Raw genomic sequence first — 23,802 nt, forward strand, 5'->3', positions numbered from 1 at the left:
CTGGTAGGCCGGCGCTCAGATGGACGCGACTGCAGGGAATGGGTCACTTAACGGGCCCTGCAGCGGGCGAGCCGCCGTCCCCTGGGACCGAGCGGGAGAGGAAGTCTGGCGCGTGCTAAGGCGTGACTCCCACCCCGTCCTATGCGCACACCGCTTCCTTCATCCCACAACGAATTAGTGGGGATCACCAAACCTACGAGGGTCGTTTGCTCAGTCTGGTACAAAAGCAAGAAAAATGTTTATTTCGTAAACAACTTACATTACTTCTAGACAGTCTCTTTTATATACAACTGTTTCTTTCACAGTTTACGAGGCACATTAGATATCCCGCTGGGATCTCTACAGCACTACCAGCAGAGCTTGGAAAAACAAATGAGTTACGAAATGACGTGTAACTCACGATACTGCCGCTAGGAGACTAGTAAGCAGCAGTGTCTGACAATGGAAGACTGACGACACAGCAACGCTCGGCAATTCTGTCACTTGAAACGAAAAGCCTTGTTGTGACTCAGAGGCGTTTTCGACGACAGTTTAACACGGGATGGGTCCCTTGCAAGAAGACCATCCACAGGTTGTACGATAAATTTGTACAGGAAGGAACAGTATTGGAAGCGAAGCGTCCTCGGCCTAAGGCTGTTTGTTCGCCGGGGAATATTGAAGCGGTACGAGTTGCTGTACAGAGAAGTCCTAGGAAATCGTTCAAATGTGTGTGAAATCTTATGGGACTTAGCTGCTAAGGTCATCAGTCCCTAAGCTTACACACTACTTAACCTAAATTATCCTAAGGACAAACACACACACACACACACACACACACACACACACACACACACACACACACGCACGCCCGAGGGAGGACTCTAACCTCCGCCGGGACCAGCCGCACACCGGGAAATCGTGTAGAAAGGCAGCAGTGCAACTGGGAATATCTAGACGCTCCGTTCAACGCATTCTTAAAAGTGACCATATGTACCCATACAAGATGACATGTGCACAGAAGCTCACTGAAGAACAAGCAGCAGAGACTGTTTGCTCAGTGGGCGGAGGATAGGGAAGAAACTCTCAACAACGTTTGGTTTTCAGACGCGCCGCATTTTCATTTAGACGGTGTGGTTAACAAAATGTACGCTTTTGGGCCACTGGAAACCCACAAGTGCTTCATGAACGACAACATTATGCTCCGAGGATTACAGCGTGGGCAGCAATTTCCAGTCACGGACTTATTGGACCCTTTTTCTTTGAAGAAACTGAACAGCGAGCGTTATTTGAGCATGCTTCGCAATAGCTTCATTCCACAGCTCCTTGTCACTGCCTTGCTCTTCAACACGCAGTGGTTCATGCAAGATGGAGCAAGGCCACATACTGCAAACACTGTGTTGGAGCTTTTACACGAGCATTTCGACATGTGGATCACTTCACACAGGTTTCCAGGTCGCTTCAATGACGGACAAAATTGGCCCCCTAATAGCCCAGACCTCAATCCATGTGACTTTTTTCTTTGGGGGTACCTAAAGGAAAAAATTTTCCCGAAAAGTCCACGTGATTTAATGAAGCTCAAAAGACTTATTCTTCAAGCTTGCAGTGAAATTACGGAAGACATGTACCGTGGGGTAATCATTAACTTCAGTGTTCGTTTGAAGGAAGTTAGGAAACGAAATGGTGGACATATTGAGCATGTGCTGAGGACAAATCTCCATGGACGGGTCTTCATTGTAGTATGTGTTCCTTTCAGATTGTATTGACAAAGTTTATATTCAAAAACAAAATAGTAACACATTTCGTGCGCCACCCTGTACGAGGGGTAGTCAAATGAAAACCTTAAATATTTTTTTAAATATTGTTTATTGTGCAGAAGTGGTTCAAAGCTGTATCACTTTTCAACATAATCTCCGCCACGCTCAATGCAAGTCCTCCAGCGCTTACGAAGTGTATAAATTCCTTTAGAAAAAATTCTTTATGTAGTCCGCTTAACCACTCATGCAATGCTTGGCGTACCTCTTCATCAGAACGGAACTTATTTCCTCCTATCGCGTCTTTGAGTAGTCCAAACATGGAAATCACTTGGGGGCGAGGTCTGATGGGTATGGTGGATGAGGAAGACACTAAAAATGCAGGTCTGTGATTGTTGCAACTATTGTACAGGCAGTGTGGGGCCTTGCATTGTCATGTTGCAAAAGAACACCTGCTGGCAGCAATCAACGTCGCTTTGATTTGATTGCAAGGCTCAGATGATTTTTTGGGAGATCTGTGTATGATGCACTGGTGACAGTGGTCCCTCTAGGCATGTAATGCTCCAAAATCACTCCTCTTTCGTCCCAAAAGAGTCAGCATAACCTTCCCTGCTGATAGTTCTGTTCGAAACTTCTTTGGTTTTGGTAATGAGGAATGGTGCCATTCCTTGCTCGCTCTCTTCGTTTCCGGTTGGTGAAAGTGAACCCAGGTTTCGTCGCCAGTACAGATTCTTGCAAGGAAGCCATCACCTTCTCGTTCAATGCGCCAAAGAAGTTCTTCACAAGCATCAACACGCTGTTCTCTCATTTCAGGAGTCAGCTACCGTGGCACCCATCTTGCAGACACTTTGCGAAACTGGAGCACATCATGCACAATGTGGTGTGCTGAGCCATGACTAATCTGTAAACATGCTGCAACGTCATTCAGTGTCACTTGGCGGTTTTCCTTCACTACGGCTTCAACTGCTGCACTGTTCTGTGGAGTCACAACTCGTTGTGCCTGACCTGGGCGAGGAGCATCTTCCACTGAAGTCACACCATTTGCGAACTTCCTACTCCATTCGTAGACTTGCTGCTGTGACAAACATGCATCACCGTACTGAACCTTCATTCGTCGATGAATTTCAATAGGTTTCACACCTTCACTACGCAAAAACCGAACAACAGAACGCTGTTCTTCCCTGGTGCAAGTCGCAAGTGGGCGGCCACCTTTATACAGACACTGCGACGGTATGTGTGCATCTGCACTATGCTGTCACCTACAGCCCATTCTGCACGCTATTTGTAGCACGCTTACCAACTTACAGGATAACGGCGCGGAATTTCGATTTGTTATTGCAAATTTAAGGTTTTCATTTGACTCACCCTCGTACATTTAGTCCAGCGATCCTCCCATCTTATCGGTAAAAATAGGTTCTGTCAAACTCTGCAAAATACTCATTAACTGCAACTATAAATTCCTCATTTAATCAAATTTTTTTCCCAACAAGCCCAAGTTTCGTGTTAGGAAGCAGGAAGAAGTCACCTGAGGCAACATCTGTTGAACAGGGTGGACGAGGAATGGATTCAAAGTCCAATTCATGCACTTTCGCCATTGTTATCGCTGATGTGTGGGATACGGTATTATCCTGGTGAAACGGTACTTCTTTTACGTGATAGCCTTGGTCTTTTTCAGCCAACGCAAGTTTCAGACGATTCAACAATGAAGCATAATAGGGTCCAGTTATGGTTCCGCCTTTTTCCATGCAATCTATGAGGATTATTCCTTAGGAATCCCAGAGAACAGTGGCCATCACCTTAACTAGCTGACGAAATGGTCTGCGCCCTTTTCCGCACACTTTCCACAGTGTTTCTCCATTGTTTTTACTGCCGCTTTGACTCTGGTTGATCCAGGTTTCATCAGAAGTCACAAATCGGCGCAAAAAGGTTTGCGCATTGCGACTGAACATCGCAAGAGATTGTGTTGAATGTGAAGGATGCGCTTTTTGTCGACTGTGAGCAATCTCTCGCACAGTTTCAAAAATGGCTCTGAGCACTATGAGACTTAACATCTGAGGTCATCAGTCCCCGAGACTTAGAACTACTTAAACCTAAGAATATCACACACATCCATGCTCGAGGCAGGATTCGAACCTGAGACCGTAGCAGCAGCGCGGTTCCGGACTGAAGCACCTAAAAGCACTCGGCCACAGCGGCCAGCGCCTCACAGCTTCTTCACAGCAAATTCTCTGTGCAGGATACTACGCACTCGCTCAGATGAGATGCTGGCAGTCTCAAATCTTTCGGCGGCCTTGCATTATCGTATCTCGGAATTTGTCAATGGTTTCCTTTGTGGTGACCTCAATCGGACGGCCGGAACGTGCTTCGTCTTCGGTGCTTGCTCGGTAACACTTAAATTCATTATTCCAAAAGTAAATCGTCCTCACCGATTGTGCAGAAAGTGTGTGAACTTCATCCAGTTCTGTTTTATCTGTACGGCAGTCCAATTCTACAAATACAGATGTTTAACAGGACAAAACACTTTTCTCCATTTTAAATTGCAGTCGTCACAATGACCTATTCAGACGGCTGTCAACAACGAAATATGTTCCATTCTCTCATGGAAGTTTACCAGACTTACCAAAACACCCTCGTATACCGTTCAGTCAGATTAATGCAACCGCCTGCCAAAAGCCTGATGGTGTGTTTCTTGACTTCCGCAAGGCGTTCGATACAGTTCCCCACAGCCGTTTGATGAACAAAGTAAGAGCATATGGACTACCAGACCAATTGTGTGATTGGATTGAAGAGTTCTTAGATAACAGAACGCAGCATGTCATTCTCAATGGAGAGAAGTCTTCCGAAGTAAGAGTGATTTCATGTGTGCTGCAGGGTAGTGTCGTAGGACCGTTGTTATTTTCAATATAAATAAATGACCTTGGAGATAACATCGGAAGTTCACTGAGGCTTTTTGCAGATTATGCTGTGGTATATCGAGAGGTTGTAACAATGGAAAATTGTACTGAAATGCAGGAGGACCTGCAGCGAATTGACGCATGGTGCGGGGAATGGCAATGGTAATGTGCTGTGAATACATAGAAAGAAAGATCCCTTATCATTTAGCTACAATATAGCAGGTCAGCAACTGGAAGCAGTTAATTCCATGAATTATCTGGGAGTACGCATTAGGAGTGATTTAAAATGGAATGATCATATGAAGTTGATCGTCAGTAAAGCAGATGCCAGACAGATTCATTGGAAGAATCCTAAGGAAATGCAATCCGAAAAGAAAGGAAGTAGGTCACAGTACGCTTGTTCGCCCACTGCGTGAATACTGCTCAGCAGTGTGGGATCCGTACCAGATAGGGTTGACAGAAGATATAGAGAAGATCCAACGGAGAGCAGCGCGCTTCGTTACAGGATCAATTAGTAATCGCGAAAGCGTTACGGAGATGATAGATAAACTCCAGTGGAAGACTCTGCAGGAGAGACGCTCAGTAGCTCGGTACGGGCTTTTGTCAAAGTTTCGAGAACATACCTTCACCGAAGAGTCAAGCAGTATATTGCTCCCTCCTACGGATACCTCGCGAAGAGTCCGTGAGGATAAAATCAGAGAGATTAGAGCCCACACAGAGGCATACCGACAGTCCTTTCCACGAACAATACGAGACTGGAATAGAAGGGAGAACTGATAGAGGTTCTCAAGGTACCCTCCGCCACACACCGTCAGGTGGCTTGCGGAGTATGGATGTAGATAATCTCCAAGGATGGACACATACTAACATCGATACGTTGTGCCTTCAAGAATGACGGAATCACCCAGGAAATGCCACGAAAACATTTCGCAGACCATAATGCTCCCTCCTCCGCCATGAACCCTTCTGACGATTGTTGCAGGGCGTTTCCTTTCAGACTTTTCACGCCATACACGCGAATGGCCATCTGTTCAATGGAACATAATTATTTATCAGAAAAGGCCGTCTGTCACAAATCAGGGGACGTCCAGTTGCGGTACTAGTGTGCAAATTCCACCCTTCGCCACCGATAAACTGCAGTCAGCAAGGGTGCATCAACCAAGTGCCAGCTGCGGAGGCCCATACGCAGCAACGTTCGCCGAACGGTCGCTGAAGAAACACTGTTGGTAGCCCCTTGGTTCATCTGAGCGGTAAGTTGAACAGCTGCACGTCTATTCGCCGGTCCACATTATCGCAGCCTTTTTTCACCCCTGTCATCTATGGTCCATGGAGCACCACAGTTCCCTCTGTGCCGGTTTTGGATAGCGCCACTTTGCCATGCACCGTATAGTTTCATCACGGTGGGACGCGACAGTTTACAGACTAAGGCGTTTCGGAAATGGTTCTTTCCTTGGCTCGAACGCCAATGATTGTGCCCTTTCGGACGTCCAATAAATCGCCCCGTTTCCGCATCCCAACGACTGCGTCTCTCTCTCTCTCTCTCTCTCTCTCTCTCTCTCTCTCTCTCAGCCTTACTTGAAGGCTGAGTTGGTGAAGTGTTTTGTCTTAGCGACATTTACTTCTGCCTTTTGGAGAGGAAGGTGATGAACATACACTACTGGCCATTAAAATTGCTACACAAGAAATGCAGATGATAAACGGGTATTCATTGGACAAATATATTATACCAGAGCTGACACGTCATTACATTTTCACGCAATTTGGGTGCATAGATCCTGAGAAGTCAGTACCCACAACAACCACCTCTAGCCGTAATAACGGCCTTGATACGCCTGGGCATTGAGTCAAACAGAGCTTGGATGGCGTGTATAGGTACAGCTGGCCATGCAGCTTCAACACGCTAACACAGTTCGTCAAGAGTAGTGACTGGCGTATTGTGACGAGCCAGTTGGTCGGCCACCACTGACCAGACGTTTTCAGTTGGTGAGAGATCTGGAGACTGTGTTGGTCAGGGCAGCAGTCGAGCATTTTCTGTATCCAGAAAGGCCTGTACCGGACCTGCAACTACGGTCGTGCATTATCCTGCTGAAATGTAGGGTTTCGCAGGGATCGAATGAAGGGTAGAGCCACGGGTCGTAACACATCTGAAATGAAACGTCCACTGTTCAAAGTGCCGTCAATGCGAACAAGGGGTGACCGAGACGTGTAATCAATGACACCCTATACCATCATGCCGGGTGATACGCCACAGTATGGCGATGACGAATACACGCTTCCAATGTGCGTTCACCGCGATATCGCCAAACACGGATGCGACCATCATGATGCTGTAAACAGAACCTCGATTCATCCGAAAAAAATGACGTTTTGCCATTCGTGCACCCAGGTTCGTCGTTCAGTACACCATCGCAGGCGCCCCTATCTGTGATGCAGCGTCAAGGGTAACCGCAGCCATGGTCTCCGAGCTGATAGTCCATGCTGCTGCAAACGTCGGCGAACTGTTCGTGCAGATGGTTGTCGTCTTGGAAACGTGCCCGTCTGTTGACTCAGCGATCGAGACGTGGCTGCACGATCCGTTACAGCCATGCAGATAAGATGCCTGTCATCTCGACTGCTAGTGCTACGAGGCCGTTGGGATTCAGCACGGCGTTCCGTATTACCTTCCTGAACCCACCGACTCCATATTCTGCTAACAGTCATTGGATCTCGACCAACGCGAGCAGCAATGTCACGATGCGATAAACCGCAATCGCGATAGGCTAAAATCCGACCTTTATCAAAGTCGGAAATGTGATGGTACGCATTTCTCCTCCTTACACGAGGCATCACAACAACGTTTCACCAGGCAACGCTGGTCAACTGCTGCTTGTGTATGAGAAACCGGTTGGAAACTTTCTTCATGTCAGCACGTTGCAGGTGTCGCCACCGGCGCCATCCTTGTGTGAATACTCTGAAAAGCTAATCATTTGCGTAACACAGCATCTTCTTCCTGTCGGGCGTGGTTCTATTAACAACTATTCGATCAACACAAAACGGGAAATACGGCTAGACTGAAGGTATGTGATTAGTCGCAACCGTCGTTCACTAAAGAATGGTTTGCGGTGGCGGTTACTTCTGATGCTTACCCCCCCCCCCCCTTTTTCCTGTTCCATTCGCGAAAGTGCGTAGGAACAACCACAGTCACTGCCTCTCCGGTCGTGGTCATTTCGCGTGATGTACGTGGGAGGAAGTCTGATGTCGCCCGAGTTTTCTTGGAAACTATGCTTTCCGGATGTTGCCACTAGATCTCCGCCTTACGCAAGAGCCCCCTCTCTACGTTTGAATTTTCACGACTAGCTTCGAACCACATTCTCAGTTACTAGACGAAACCGGGACGAAGTAAGGCGCCCTTGTTCCTATCTTATCTTTTAATACGGGGGTAAGTGTCGCACACTAATGGGCAATACTACAGATTTGTTCAAACGAGTGTTCTGTTAGCCAGTTATTTCGCAGTTGAATTACATTTCCTTACCATTCTTCCAACGCATCTCATCCTGGAACCTAATTTTTCCGTACTTAGCTTTCTGTGTTACTTGACATCTATTTACAGAAATGCATTTCATTTATTTACGGTGTCAACTGCAGATTCCTGTAGCAAACGTCGAGTTATGCTGTTGGAACTTTTCTATCTCCAACAACATCATGCATGAACAGCTTTATGCCGCTTAAATGTCATGCCCTAGCCCGCTGATGTATATCGTGAACATTACAGGCCTGCTCCCGAATTTAATTTTACATAGCACGATTTCGTTCCGCTATGAACGACGTGTTTAGTTCGATTTACTATGAAGACCTGAATCGCGTCACGAAGTAAAATTCCGAAAGATACAAATTGAACAAGAAACATGGGGGATACGATACAAATCCGTCTCACTCTTTTCAATTACGCCACCCTTGCATGTCCTTAGACTATAACTGCATTTTGGTTCTGTGCAGTTCCTAGATATCTGTTTAGCCTTGTATTTTATCCAGTGATAACTAGAATTCTAAATAGTGTGTTCCAGTCTTCCAAGCTCGGCATACAGACGGACAGACTTTCTATACTAATATATCGAATGGTTTTAGGAAGTCATGCAATAAATGAAAGCTGAACGGTATACTATACAGCTAAAGGAAATAATGCGCATTACAAATTGTAATCTTTCAGGCGACACCCCACATACAGAAGTGTTCGCGCGAGTGTTTAGCGTCCACCCAGTCGGTGCTGCCTCCTTAACCGATACGGACGTAAGTACCACCACGCGCGACCTCCGCTGGCACGACCACGGCTGTTTGTTCAGACTGCGACCTTCTCACCTGTCGAGGTCGTTTTCTCGGAGGCACTGCTGAAACACTTCGCGGTCGCTTCCGAAACGGAACGCCTACGTGGAACTGGAGCCGCGAGGTGAGTGGTAATGCGTCTAGAATGTCAGTGCGTCATTAAGACATTGCTCAACGCCACGCAGAGGGGGAAACGGCTTCTCCGTGAACCCGCACTCGTGCAGGCAGTACCGAGAAAGAGTTCGGAAACATGCGGGTCGATTTCCAGGATGTTTCAGTGCCCGTTTCACCACCAACTGCACTACAGTAGAAAAGGGGAAATCTTAACGTACTACGTGACGGAATCGGCTGTCTCAGACTTTATTCACGTCCGTTTCGCTTCTCTCTTTACCTGGTATCGCCTCCTAATAGAGGCATCAACGATCGTGTTCACTTCATTAGGGGAACATTCGAGGCAAGTCAGTTTTCGCGAGACACACAAGCAGATGGTAAAGAAGTTACCTCAAATGAATGTCGAATTTAGGAACCGACCAAGGTGACACAGTAGCCAGACACTGGACTCGCATTCTGGTTCAAATGCTCTTTCCGGCCACCTGTATTTACATTTTCAATGGTATCCCTGAAATCTCTGGCGGCGAATGCTGGGCTGGTTCCTATGAGAAGGACACGGCAGTTTCCGACCCCAATACAAACTTGTTCTCCGCTTCTAATAACATTGTCATCGACAAAAATCTGATCTTGCTTTCCTTCGCATCCACCGGGATTCAACTAGCAATCCAAATTACCGATTCCCCATAGTTTCCCCTACATTACATTACGCGAATCCTGATGTCTGAAGAAATTTTCACCGCCATTACTTAACCAGCAAGAGTAAGGAATGGTAATTTGAAGTTACTTATCATCGGACTTTGCTACATTGCCTCCGATTAAATTCCAAACCAGTCCGCAGAGTACCAAGCAAGAGGGTATGCGACACTTGATCCGCCCACTGGAGGGGATGATGATGAGTTGGGTTTAGGGGGCGCTCGACATTACGGTCATCGGCGCCATGACGAAATGTCAACATGAAATCTCATGGGTGGGGACGAAGGCTGTCCCCACATGCAGAGCAGTTTATAATGTACTAAAGTCCGCCGCCCTTCCCCACCAGTTTAGGGATGTGGCCTGATAGTTCACAAAATTTCACCACTGTTACGATTTTACATCGACTAATTTGCCAGATTAGTTCATTTGTTTTCATGTGACAGATGGCTCTAAGTACTATGCGACTTAACATCTGAAGTCATCAGTCCCCTAGACTTAACAACTACGTAAACCTAACTAACCGAAGGACATCACACACAGCCATGACCGAGGCAGGATTCCAACCTGCAGCCGTAGGGCATGTGATAGAACTGAGGTGCAGTGAACTAGGTGACGGAACAGCGCAGGGAGAAGTTGTTTATGTAAAATGTCAAGTAACACATGACGAGGGGGACTTCTAGCGCTTTTCATCTGCAGAATCTTGATTATGACGATGTTCACTGCTGAAGCAATGAGACTTAAAAATCATTGTTTTCGACGTAAGTCCCTCATTGTTATCGGAACCTCGATCACACACGACTGGATCCTCTTATCGTTTAGAACAGTGAACGGTTTCTTTTGACTAGCTGGGATTTTCAGCTTTCAACCGGTACACCCTGGTATTTACGGCGTGGCCCATGTGTTACAGCAATGAAACGTGGGTTTCACGTCCTGCACAATCCTGCTCACACAGAAATATGGATCGCATTAGAATCTGTATAATCTTCTCTTTGGACCATGATACGAAAACAAAGGAAACTCTCCATCGCACCCCGTCAAGTTTGGTGGTAGAACAGCCCAATGGCTAGAGAATCAAAAATGGAACACAGATAAAGTATGAAAACAGGAAGGAGGTGTACTGAACAGTGAAAAAAGAAGCAAAATAGAAAGCGCACGACCCAGGCTCAAGATATGCAACATCGAGTGAACTGCAAATGTGGTCATGGTGTTGGACTGCAAAGCGGAAGATCCGCGTTAAAACCTCACTCGTGCCCCCTTATTTTCTTTTCTTCACAAAATTATGAACTTTCCGTCCGATCATTGAAGTACCTGTTTTTCTGTCGTCTAGGTAATCGTCATACTAAGACATTGGTTATAGAATATAGGGCATGTTGTAGAAACATATTACAGGCGTAAGTAAATGTGATGAATAGTGTAAAAAGGCCTGATGCGCACAGTCTCTCACAGAAATGGAAACAAACGGCTGTGAACCGTGTTAGAACAAAGGAATTCGTAAGTCAAAACTTTCTAAACGGAACGCAAGAGTCATACCATGTGGTACTTCTGTAGAACAAAGATGATGTATGGGCGTCTGGAGGTCCCTTCGTTACACCACGCTGTTGCAATCGGACGTTACACCACGACACAAATTCAAATACAGCGAACAAATGAGACAGGACGGGCAGCTCATTATTTTCTGGGGAAAGAAAGTAAGGCACCAGAGAGATCAGAACACACGTCTCCCCCTCCGCACTTCAACATCGTGACCACATAACCACGACTGCGTGGCCATCTAAATTCGCTCGACACTGCACATGTTCAGCTTGGAACGTTCACTGTTTCTGTTTTGCTTCTTTTTTCAGTTTATTACACCTCCTGTTTTCATGTTCGATCTCCGTTCAGTTTTCTATGGGCTACCCACTGGCCCATCTTACCACTAAATTTGAGGGAGATGTGCTGGACAGTTTCCCTTGTAAGTGACATCTGCTTCTGTGTCAAGTGGCGTGCTCTCCATAGATAATAAAGCTCCTTCATTTTAATGGAATGTGATACACGGCATGAAACAGGTATGTGCTGAATATTCTTCTTGTGGCTGCTAACACAACACAGATTGGCCACCACCAGCTACTTCCCATACAGCTTAAATATCTCGTATCCAGTTCCGTAACCGACGTTGGCTCACTTACAAGGGGAGGCCGCCAATTGTGAAATTGAGATTCGATTCATAGTGAGCATAATAAAAGCTCATGGCCAGAGGTGTAATGTGGCAAAGCACCAAGATGCACTTCTCAGCCGTTGTCGAGAAAATCGACAGTTAAAAGAAACCGTTGCTGTGAAATACTCTCTACGATTAATGATTTTCTACAGCGTCATGGCGCAGCGGTAAGCGCTGGGGTTCGTAATCCGAAGGTCGCCGGATCGAATCTCGCGCCATGCAATATTTTTTTATTATTAGTTTTTTGCAATTCAAATATATATATATAAATTACAAAAAACAAATACCAAAAAAAGGTTGCATGGCGCGAGATTCGATCCGGCGACCTTCGGATTACGAACCCGAGCGCTTACCGCTGCACCACCACGCTGTAAAAAATTACTAATCGTAGAGAGTATTTCACCGCAACGGTTTCTTTTAACTGTCGATTTTCTCGACAACGGCTTAGAAGTGCATCTTGGTGCTTTGCCACATTACACCTCTGGCCATGAGCTTTTATTATGCGATTATTATTTATAATCGAATCTGAATTTCACAATTGGCGGCCCCCCTTGTTAGCGTAGCTTGACTACAATGATACCTGTTCTCACCAAATTAAAAAAACTAAAACTGTTAGTACGTGGTCGGAACGGGGAAGAGAGGTAACGGGCGAAGATGCTAATCGCCAAACATAGTGTCATTGCCCTTAAGTTGAATTCCTAACCAACTCGTGGTCACGGCGCGTAACACCATCGATGGGGAAAGTGGAAGCCCAATCCCGATATGTGCTTGGTGCTACTCCAGAGGGCTACCCACCCTCCTCTTTTGCTGTCGTGATTAGCAACTACACAAAACAACGTTTCAACCTGAAAAGACACAGCTACTCTTCGAATCTCCAGTCACCGACGTGACACACAGAAGACTTGCGACAATGACCCACACGGAAAATAAAAATAATTTTCTACAGTGACCGACGCAGAAGGTCATCTGTGCAGACATCGTACTACAGACTAACGTAACCATTATGAACAACGGACACACTAATCTGTCATATTTCGAGTGAATTTAAACAGGGGAAACTGCTAACCAATCTTCCTTCCACCACTAACATATTGATTTGTCTGTCTTAATTTGAGCAAAAGCTACAGAAAAAAAAAAAAAATAACGAAAGACTCTAGAATTGTTGACTACATTGGATGTGTAAACACATCTAAAATTTGTAAATGAAGGGGATGATATATTTCATTGATTGACAATTACGAGCTTGCACAACGTTACTTTTAACTAACTCAGTGGTTTTTTTCGCCCCACAACAACGGATATAGTGAAAAATATGATAGAATTGGTCAGCTTGAGCATTTATTCGTCACCACTACATCACTACTATGGCGACTACGATGTCATAAAATATGGCGTATTTCATTTAAGTATCTTGACGCTTGCGGGTACACGGTTTTTGGTGACGTTCTTGCTAGTAATGCCATCAAACCTAATAAAAAATTGAAAATGCCAGACCACAACTGGAGAACAAGGGTTTTCGGCGAGGACGTGAATGTAACAATGGGATGAGAAATTATGTAAAAAAAAGTAATGATTTATTTGCTGGATTGACAAACTTCAAAATTCCACCCGGGCCTACTCCTCGGGCTACGGTACAGATCAGAGTGACACCTCGATGTATGACGGTGACATCACTGGTCAAAGCAGAAGAGCAGATCGCGAACTTCCTATAACCTCGGGGAGAAGACTATTCACTGTTCCTCGCTGTTTTATGAAAGAGCTCATTCGTGAACTCTTAACAACAACACTTAATCACTGATATTGATAGACTGAAAGCAGAACAATCTAAAACAGTTTCACAAAAAAGTATTTATCACTGACAATGGACCGCGAAGTCCAATCAAATGTGGAATGCTGAAGCCGGAACTGCAGATATTGCCCTGTCACGCCAGACAGCGCTCTCTCCGTCAAATAGCACACACATGACACAGGCATTAAATCCTTAGAGGCACGGAACTGCAAAGCACATAAAAAAACATCAGTGCGGCTTTCAGCTGGCGCCCTCTTGCCGGCTAGATAGTCAATCTAGCTGCAGCAATGACACACAAAGATCAGACAACACACGATTTTTGCCGCAGCGAAAGGGACTTTTAGAGGGGCTTACGGCTTCTGATTTTATAGCGACCAACAAAAAAATGGCTCTGAGCACTATGGGACTTTACATCTATGGTCGATCAGTCTCCTAGAACTTATAACTACTTAAACCTAACTAACCTAAGGACATCAATCAACACCCAGTCATCACGAGGCAGAGAAAATCCCTGACCCCGCCGGGAATCGTACCCGGGAACCCGGGCGCGGGAAGCGAGATAGCGACCAACAATTCCTTAAATAGGACACCTTATAGACAACGACCTAATTTTTCTTTACTGTCGCGTACAGCGATCTGGGTACAAAAACACTCAAGACGATAAGGTTTTAAGAGAAATTTTGAAACGCACATTACCTCCGAGTGCCTCAGCTCAAGGCTGGATTTCGTAGCACTACCGCCTATCGACATTTTGACACAAACACCCCGCACTTTTCTGTGCTTAAGCTTTGGAGAGAGAAAAAATATCAGATATAACACGTCGTTGGCAATGGGAAGGTCATTGAACACTGAATAGACGCTCAGTAGGCAAAATGATAGAGGAAGAAACCCGAAATGACTTCACAGAGTTAATCGTTACAGCTTTGGGCGACAGAAGTTTAAACCTCGGAAAAACGTGGAATAGGATGGACTTCGTCTCCTCCCAAACGCAAGCATAGTGCTTTAACAACGCAACCTCGTTATGTTCAAGCTATTCCACCACAATTAGCTACATGGGGCTGAGGTGTAACAATCGTACTTTCAAACTATACTGTTTTGTTGTTATGAATGTTGGCAACGAGTAATTTCACAATTCGTACAACAAAAATAAGTTCTGCTAAAGTTCTTTCAAATCTCCGTTACAGCGTTCCGAGCGCACTCTTTAATCATACACCATTTGGGAAGGCTTGAGGCGGTGCCATGATTGGACTGGATCAGAGTTACCTCGTGAGGATATCTTCAAACACGGTTGATAAGTTCATACATTATTTCAATCACAGTGTCAACTTCAAAGCTGGAAAGCTGAGCAACCTTTCAACGGATTAAAGTAACACGTACATATCGTATGCATTCCCTGCATATCTTCCATAATGGTTAGTCGGTGCGCGCCCTTTCCTTCAACACCATCTGGATGTCTTAACAGTTTTGCATATTATTTCAACGATCTTAAAAGAATGTTTAACACTTTCCGAAGTTAAAAATAGTATTTGGCTGGTATGTTTCAGTCACAGAAGAGACTCAGGGAGCTTTCTTACTAATTTGAAAAATACCTATACTGTAGTACATAGTCTTCAGCAAAACTTCGTCTACTGAATGAATACGTGTAACTGAAGGCGCGAAAATGTCAAACACAAATCACTGCTTTTAGTATTTCTAAGCGAAAGTTAATATCGAAAAGCGGACAGCTCATATGACTGCGACATCGTCAAGGCACAAGAAATTCTAGATTTTTCCTACAGCCAATACTGAAGTACCCACAGAGTAGTCACCCACGAAGAAAGTGTAGACAGACCGTCAGATTTGGAAAAAACGGCGTTGGAACTACTACTCCACAGGAGGAAAAAAAAGAAACACCAAACAAGCTGGAAAAACTTTCAATTTCCATGTCAAATCATTTGAGGAAGCGTTGTGAATCCAATGCACACCGACAGAAGCTTCTCATTCCAGCCAGCGAGTAAACAAACAAAACTTTCACTTTCGAAGCACAGCGTAGAGAAACAAACACTTTAAGAGAAAACTGTTGTAACAGCAGAGAAAAAGTGGGGAAGGAGCTGGCCGGGCGCTGACAGATTCATCTCATCACGTCATTCACTCATTCGCACATCCTCCTGCTCGCGAAGCGCACACCCACCTCGCGCGGTGCACGCGTCCACTTGAGACCGTAAAGCTCCCTGCGATCCGCGCACCGTCACTGCCGACAGTCAACTGGCGCGCCGCTGAGACAGGCGCCCATTTCCCGCCACGCGCGATTGGCCCGCCAGCCGCGCATGCGCAACAGCGCAGTAAAGCGCCCGCGTCCCGGTAACGGGATGCAACATCGTGTCCCACTGACGGCGTACAGCGACGCGGTCCGTGTAATCTGCCCGTGTTCAGAGTATGAGTTATGCGCACAGGGGCCACGGCCGCCTTTTTATGCACAAGGGTATTAAATGGCAGCGCAGAGGAGCAGAGATATTTTTTATCGTGTTATGAACAAGTACGAACTCGGAACACGAACCTTCTTCAACACTAGTTGGGTAAATGTCTAGCGTAGACTTGCTAAGAAGAAAAAAAAAAGAAAAAAAAAAGAACCTCACGGCTCACTGAATAGTACATGTTTTTGATTTGATGCTAATTTCGGCATCTAACCGGACGCAGTTCCAGATACATTCAACACAAATGAGCTTGACGGGCTAAATGAGATGTCTAGTGCCACAGGAAAAAAGAGAAATTCACTGTCCACGTAAAAGAATCCTGTATGAAAGAAATATATATTGGATAATATAATCTTAAAGAAGACAATGGCGGTCGGAACCGTCCCATCAACGACCTCCTCCCCATCTCTGGAAGAGTAACACTTCAACTCCCTGGGGAGAGGACTGTCGCACAAAAGCCTCTGATATATTAAAAAGCAATGTCAGTCTGGCCTTTTTATGGAAGAAAGAACAAGGATAACTTAAATAGAAAGAAGACAGACGAAATTTAAAAAAATAATTTAAAAAAAAGAGAGGAAAGCTGACAGGAATCCGACGAAGCAGGCGGGATCAGCTAGAGAATGTAAACACGCGATATGGTCTGAAAACGGAAAACCACGGAAGAAACACTACTATCGCGCAAGAATGACTACTTCCAACGGCTGTACGGCATGAAGTATCGACAATGCAGCTGAAGTTGAAAGGAAGGTAGAAATATTAGCAACTAACGTCCCATACACTACCAAGTCATCTAGAGTTTGAATAAGCGGCAGCGATCATTTTTCTCACTTTTATTTCGATTCAGAATAGGTTGCGAATATGCAAAATATTCGTCTAAAATAGGGCAAAGATGTGGAAGGACTTAGTCGTTTCCTGTTCCAACGAACGATACCTGTAAGTTGGATGGCCGGACGGAAAATTTAATTGCGCTTTCTACAGAAGGTAGTTCACAGCGTTAAATATTGCTAAACATTGTTCACGTGCTAGAACGAGAGTAAAGGTTTTCATGTCACACTGAACAATATAAACGCATGCTTTCAGCATGAGCATGCTCATAATGTTCGCACGTTTAGAAGTGCAATTTAGTCGCATAAAAACAAAGAAACTTTGGTTCTTGTGATGCATAAATCGTTCCGGGCATTAATGATAATTTTTGATAACTTTAAATATTTGCGCGAGTATGAATGCAGGAGTGGTGCTTGTGTATCCTGATGCAGAACGCGTTCCATTGCTTCCGAGAATACATTTGTCTGTTCAAACAAACATAAGCAACAAAATACTTAGGCCTACACAAATTTGAGGCCAAAGTAATATACCAGTTCACAATACACAAGTCACGATGCCGGTCTGGAGACGTCTAAATAACAGGATAAACATGAACAAAACTAGATGTACATTACACGGAAATCAAGTTACTGTTAGCACTGACTATAATCGCACTGGGATCATTTGCGTGACAACGCGTAGCAGAAGTTCGTACAAAAACGCCCAAGTAAAGCTTCCATTTTTTCCGTTTTCTGTCGTTACTTTACCTGCTTCAAAATTCATGGAGTTATTTTCCGTCTTTGCAACTAACTGAAAGGCACTTTTAAACAAATAGTGTTGGCGAGTTTACGCCTTAGCATACACCAGCACAATTTCTTGCTGTCTGAAACGCTAAATATCTCACCGACAAATAAAAATTGAAGTTCACGCAGGCAGTTTTCATGGGCGTGTACTTGATGTAACACTTCAAACTATAAAATAATCACTTACTGCGCCAACATTTGCCGACGTATTTTTTTAGAAAAGAATCAAATTGTTTCTCGATTGATCTGTAGTGTACTAGAAGTAAGGTCTCAGTTATCTAGTATGTGTGGGTAGACCCAGATAGTGCAGTGATTTATGCAATGGGCTCGACTATGTGAGGAATTAAGTCCAAATTTCCATCCGGTCAACCACACAACTTGCAAGTGAATTGGCTCCACTCTTGACCATGAGTTATTGCAGTTCCTTTAAGAAGATATACATGGTCCAGTCACATTCCAGTGACCATCGCCTATGTTCGATGTCAGCGTGCAATAACCCCCGCTCCCTCACCCCCCCCATATATATATATATATATATATATATATATATATATATATATATAGAGAGAGAGAGAGAGAGAGAGAGAGAGAGAGAGAGAGAGAGAGAATATGTACTGGTGGCAGCACTAGTAGTGGAGGATATATAAGACGCAGAGAAACACATATGGGCTTTTCAGATGAATCACATTTTATGCCTCATCGCACAGATAGCTGGTTGGCATTTCCATCATGAAAGGTCTGAAAAACGTCCTGCAACAATCGTCGGAAGTATCCAGGCCGGAGGAAGCATCGTTTTGGTCTAGGGAATGTTTTAGAGGCCTTTCCTGGGAGACATCGTCGTTCTGGAGGAACAGTGGATCAGCAGAAGCATGGTCTCCAAGAATAGTCTTGGAGACTATGTCTAACAGGACAATGCAACGTCTCATAGCTCGCAGCGTACATCTGTGATTCGAAGAGCACCAGGGTGACGTTACAGTACTCCCAATGATTTGAACCCAATCGTGAATCTGTGAGACCACGTCCACTGTTTTGTACGCGCCATGGATCAAGCCAGAAACCTAGCGCAGCTGTCCACAACGCTGGAGTCGACATGCCCCCACATCCCTACCGGTACCTTCCAGAACCTGATACTCTTCCAGAACGTCTCACAGTCCGTGCTGCAAAATATGGTTATTCTGGCTTTTGACAGGTGATCACATTAACGTGACTGGAATGCGTATATAAATGACATAGTATTAGTTGCAATGTCATGGTTTTTGGAGATAATACAATTAACTACAATGAAATTCTACGTGGCAAACAATATACCGTTACAAATGCAACTGGAACAGCTTAATCCACAGGAATATATTACCCAGTTTTAAATAATGGAAATATGAGTTAGCCTATAGCTTGCTTTACTGCTTGCTCAATGTAGAGATTGAAGAACATCTTGGATAGGCCACAACTCTCTCTCTCTCTCTCTCTCTCTCTCTCTCTCTCTCTCTCTCTCTCTCCCTTCTCAGCTACCTGCCGCATCCGACGATCTCAACCAAGGAGACATTTGGAAACGGAATTGATGTTCAGGGAGAGATCAACGCTTTTACGTTTGCCAGTGACTCTGTAATTCTGTTGCAGACGGCAAAGGGCGTGGAAGATCCGTAGAACGGAATGGATAGTATATGGTAAAGAAACATGGAAGTCGAGTAGTTGAGGAAAGAATATAACAGCAGCTTTTGAAATATGGTGCTGCAGGAGGAAGCTTAAGATTATATAGGTAGACAGAATAAATAATGAGGTACAGAATTGAATTGAGGAGGAAAGAAATTCAGGCACAACTAGACTAAAGGAAGGGATCAGGTGATAGGACACATCATGAGCTCTCAAAGAATAGTCAGTTTGGTAATGGCTGTAGGTTCCAATCATCATTCAAGAACTAAGAGACTTACACAGGAGAGATTAGCGTGGATAGGTGTATTCTTCGGACTGAAGACGAGAGTAACAACAACTGTAAGGAGACGATCACTAAGTTTCCGTTAGAAGGCCGTACAATCCAGAATTGCTATGCCAATCAGGAAAATCGCCGGCAGCATTGAGGCAATCATACCAGCGACGTATCAAGTTGACTATACCAATTTGGTAAAACACCGTGTCCCGCTGCGTGAAGAAGTCCGTAACTGCCTGCTGCACACCCTGATCCGGCAAGAGATGTCAACCCTTCAAAGGGACCGAACGCGCTGTAATCGCAGGGGGGACATCAGGAGAATAGGACGGATGCTCGAGTGTCTTCCACTTGTGATGGCGTGATCTGAGAGTCTGGTGTCCCAGATCGACAAGCGTCTTGTGTCGAATGGCGACCAATACAGAACTTGGCGCACCATTCCACAACAGTGGTTTTTGACGGACATATTAGTCATTTCCCGATGGATGTCTACCTGTATTTGTCCTTTGGCAGCCAAGAAAAGAGTAACATCACGTTGGACAGGTTTGACGCATTTAGTAAATACGTCGTCATATCCCACGTTCTCCCATTTACTGTAAGCTCGTCAGGAAGACACAAATGCCAGATTAATCCCTTGCCTAGTTGTCGGTGCTTATGCATCCTCATTGGAGTCGCTATGGGCTGCATATACGCTGCAGCACCGCCCTCTAGCGGAAAAGTTTTGATTGCGCCTTCTACAACAACTATATCATCTCTAGGTATTCAATCGATGGGTAGGGTTAGACTTTGGAGGAGGAGCTGCCCACTGCACCACCACCACCACCACCACCACCACCACCACCACCACCACCACCTCAAGACGTCAGTGACTCAAATAATGCTGAAATAGTTAATTTGCAATGTCTGATGTTTGATTTCAGATGTGTGTCACGAATTCTCTAAAGTGCTAACATGGTGCGTGGGTGGCGCGAGGGGGAGGCAGAGAGACAGAGAAATAGAGATAGATAGGGAGGAGGGGGGGGGGGAGAGGAAGCTAGAGGTCTTATCCACGTTTACCGTGTGAGCTGATTCTCATATTGGAGGATTGCTAAGCTTAACCACTGCGATGATCAGTGATCACACCAGCCTTCCGGCTGACAATAGGACGAAAGGCTATATGGGCGTCTAGATAATCAGAGACTAAACACAAGTTCGGTTTGCACATGCACACGAGGCGGAAAAGAAATTTGATGGTATCCTCTCTGAATGTACCAAGGGCTTTAGAAGAGACTACAGATAACCTAAATTTGAGTGATCCCAAGAAGTACTCGAGATCCTGTCTTCCCGACCACGAGCTCATTGTCTGAACATCCCACGGTTCAGGTTGATGGCTGCTTTACTTTTTAGGCAGCGCCGCATTAAGAAGAACCAGCCAGCTACAGTTTAGCGTCTCTTCCCCGCCTGGCCGCAGGCTACTGCAAGAAGTTCAACCGTGAACCACGGCGCGGAAACCTGATTATCTGCTGCACTATGTTCTTTGATTACAAGCGCTTTCGAAACACATTGTTCACTATCGGATGTAAGCACGCCGCGTTTAATGCCTGACTCGTCACTTCTAGCGCAGTGGAACGCGCTGGAGGAGGATTCACACTGGAGGTGAGGATATCAAGTCATTCTGTCGCGTCGAACTGTCCAACAGCAAACAGCGACAGTAAGTGAGGTAGCCGAGAAGACAACTGGGGCCACATTATTTGGACTCTTGTAACAGACTACCCGTTTGGCAGTCTAATAGGGCCCCTTCGCAGAAGCTCGTCAAATGCAACTGAGTAACGTCAAATGCAACTGAGTAACGTCAAATTCCTGTAATTTGAGTCACAGCCATATAAATTCTTTGAACGGCGCCATTTTCCGTTCTCTATTGCTAAATATGCCACACGAAATTACGGAACGCGAATGGCACACTAATCGCCGGCCGCGGTGGTCTCGCGGTTCTAGGCGCTCAGTCCGGAGCTGCGCGACTGCTACGGTCGCAGGTTCGAATCCTGCCTCGGGCACGGATGTGTGTGATGTCCTTAGGTTAGTTAGGTTTAAGTAGTTATAAGTTCTAGGGGACTGATGACCACTGGTCTTAAGTCCCATAGTGCTCAGGGCCATTTGAACCATTTGAATGGCACACTAGATAAAGAAAACAGACACGAGTAGTGGGCCCAGAAAAAAAAAGAGGAAAATTCCTTTTGCCTTATAATGGTAATGAATCAGAGTCGCCCGCAATCTCGATATCGATCTTGACCTTTAGCCTGTGTGCTGATATGGTAATCATTTCTGCAGAACATACCGATGTAATATTCTGCGAGTATGAATGTCGTATCTCTAGACGTTCAAGGCGTTCTGTTTTTTCTGTATTGTGCAGGGTGTCCCAGGCGGAATGGTTAATATTCAGTGGTATGACACGATCATCTGAAGCAAAAGCTTGGTATGGGCTCACGAGTACACCGTATTTCGAATGGTTCCAGAGTCAACACACAATGTACATCGTTATTTTCTGTATTATTCAATATCTTGTCAGATTTACACATATACAACAGTTTGATAACAAATGTTGTGATGTTTACTAAGTATCAATTGGAAAATAATGATTTTTAACACATTCGATTCTAAGGATGTCTGTTAGCGCCGACAGTATTCTTCGGCGGCAGCAGAAGCACTACCACCGCAAAAGCCGTAAAAGCCACACCTGCATATTCTTCATTAGTGCAAATGTGTGGCATGTTAGCCAGCGCGTATACGAAGACAGTTAACCGACGCTCGTCTCTGGAACACACACAATCCATGGCCCTATTTCACTCACAACACACCACGGTCAACCGCGCGTTTAACGGGCTAGTTTAGTGACAGGAAGACATCCCGAGCAAAAAGGTTTAAAGCAACTAGTTAGGTGGGGCTAGAATAAAACGTCAAAAGGGGCTGGGTGCATAAGAAACGTGCGCGCCATTAACTCAATAATATATGTGCATTAAATGCGTCGTATCTCAGAAACCATTTGGAACGTGACATGTTCATATGACGCTTTTTGTTTCAAATGAGCGTTCCTGTTATATCCCCAAACACTGTCAATTCTTCCAGCGATATCCTGCATGTCTGCAGATGCTTGCCAAAGGCGCATATGCCGATCCTACAGTAACGACATCATTCCGCGAGTAATATCAGACGTTTCGTGAGCTGTCGATCAGTCACCTGGCAAGTAAACTACTTCACTACACGAATTGCGAGCTGTAATACGAAATGAAAACGTCATAACGCAAGGCACGCATAAGAAGAGGAGTGAGTACTGGGTCAATCTATTACTAACCAGATGAAGCAACTCTGGGAATTTCATCATCTGTGGAGGATAAGTGGGAAAGTTTGATATGAAGGCTGACTTGTTGAGTTGTAGTGTATCATTACAGCTGATCACGTCTCGACTGCTATACAGGCGAAACGATACCACGTGACGAGTCTAGCTTTAACTATGAGGTAAGCTGAATTCGTGGTGAGCTAAATGTTTCTGTATGCGACAATCGTATCAAAGCAGTACATCCCATTCGAAGGACATTTATTTCTTTTGAACAGATGAAATGCAGGATTAGAACCATACAGTCCTAGAGTAGTTCACACGTTACTAGTTATATATCGTGCCTGAAGTAGTTCACACGTTACTAGTTATATATCGTGGACGTGAGATCTTCTCGGAAGTACAGCACTACTTCCCCTCCCTCGCCTCACTCCTAAATATACATTTGTCACACTTTTACTTGTACAATGTGGGCAAAGTGAGACGGACTCTGAGAATACAGAGTGCGGCACGTAAAACCTGCCTGTCGCAACGATAATGTTGCAGCGAGTCAATAATAATGGAGAACGAGAAACGCGGTCCAAACAGCCGCGCACGAACTAATCAATTCCTCTGATGTACCGACACTGCGCGGAACTTTGTTTTTGTGTGAGGCAGCTGCAGCCAGTGAAACTTGTCGATACCAGCTGAGAAAAAGGCCTCGTCGTGTGAGTATGCCGTATTCGTTACCCCAGCGTGTTGCCATCGTTGAACCACTGGATCTTTTGTGAAACCAAAGAATTTGTTTCAGGAGAAATTCCC

The 23,802-nt window shown here is 45.1% G+C and overlaps 1 protein-coding gene across 2 annotated transcripts in view; it reads right to left on the reverse strand.

Moving 5' to 3' along the window:
• The window catches only part of LOC124619383 (rhophilin-2), a 707,931-nt gene that overhangs the window by 430,391 nt on the left and 253,738 nt on the right, over positions 1–23,802 (reverse strand). Inside the window, exon 1 of one of the 2 annotated variants that reach the window (XM_047145725.1) lies at positions 15,881–15,942. The exons of the other annotated variant lie outside the window; for it this stretch is intronic. The gene's annotated coding sequence lies outside the window, so the exon portion shown is untranslated. Of the gene's footprint in view, positions 1–15,880; positions 15,943–23,802 lie in introns of those variants that run through there. 2 annotated transcript variants of the gene reach the window in all.

The sequence above is a fragment of the Schistocerca americana genome, chromosome 6, assembly GCF_021461395.2.
Source record: "Schistocerca americana isolate TAMUIC-IGC-003095 chromosome 6, iqSchAmer2.1, whole genome shotgun sequence".
Lineage (NCBI taxonomy): Eukaryota > Metazoa > Arthropoda > Insecta > Orthoptera > Acrididae > Schistocerca > Schistocerca americana.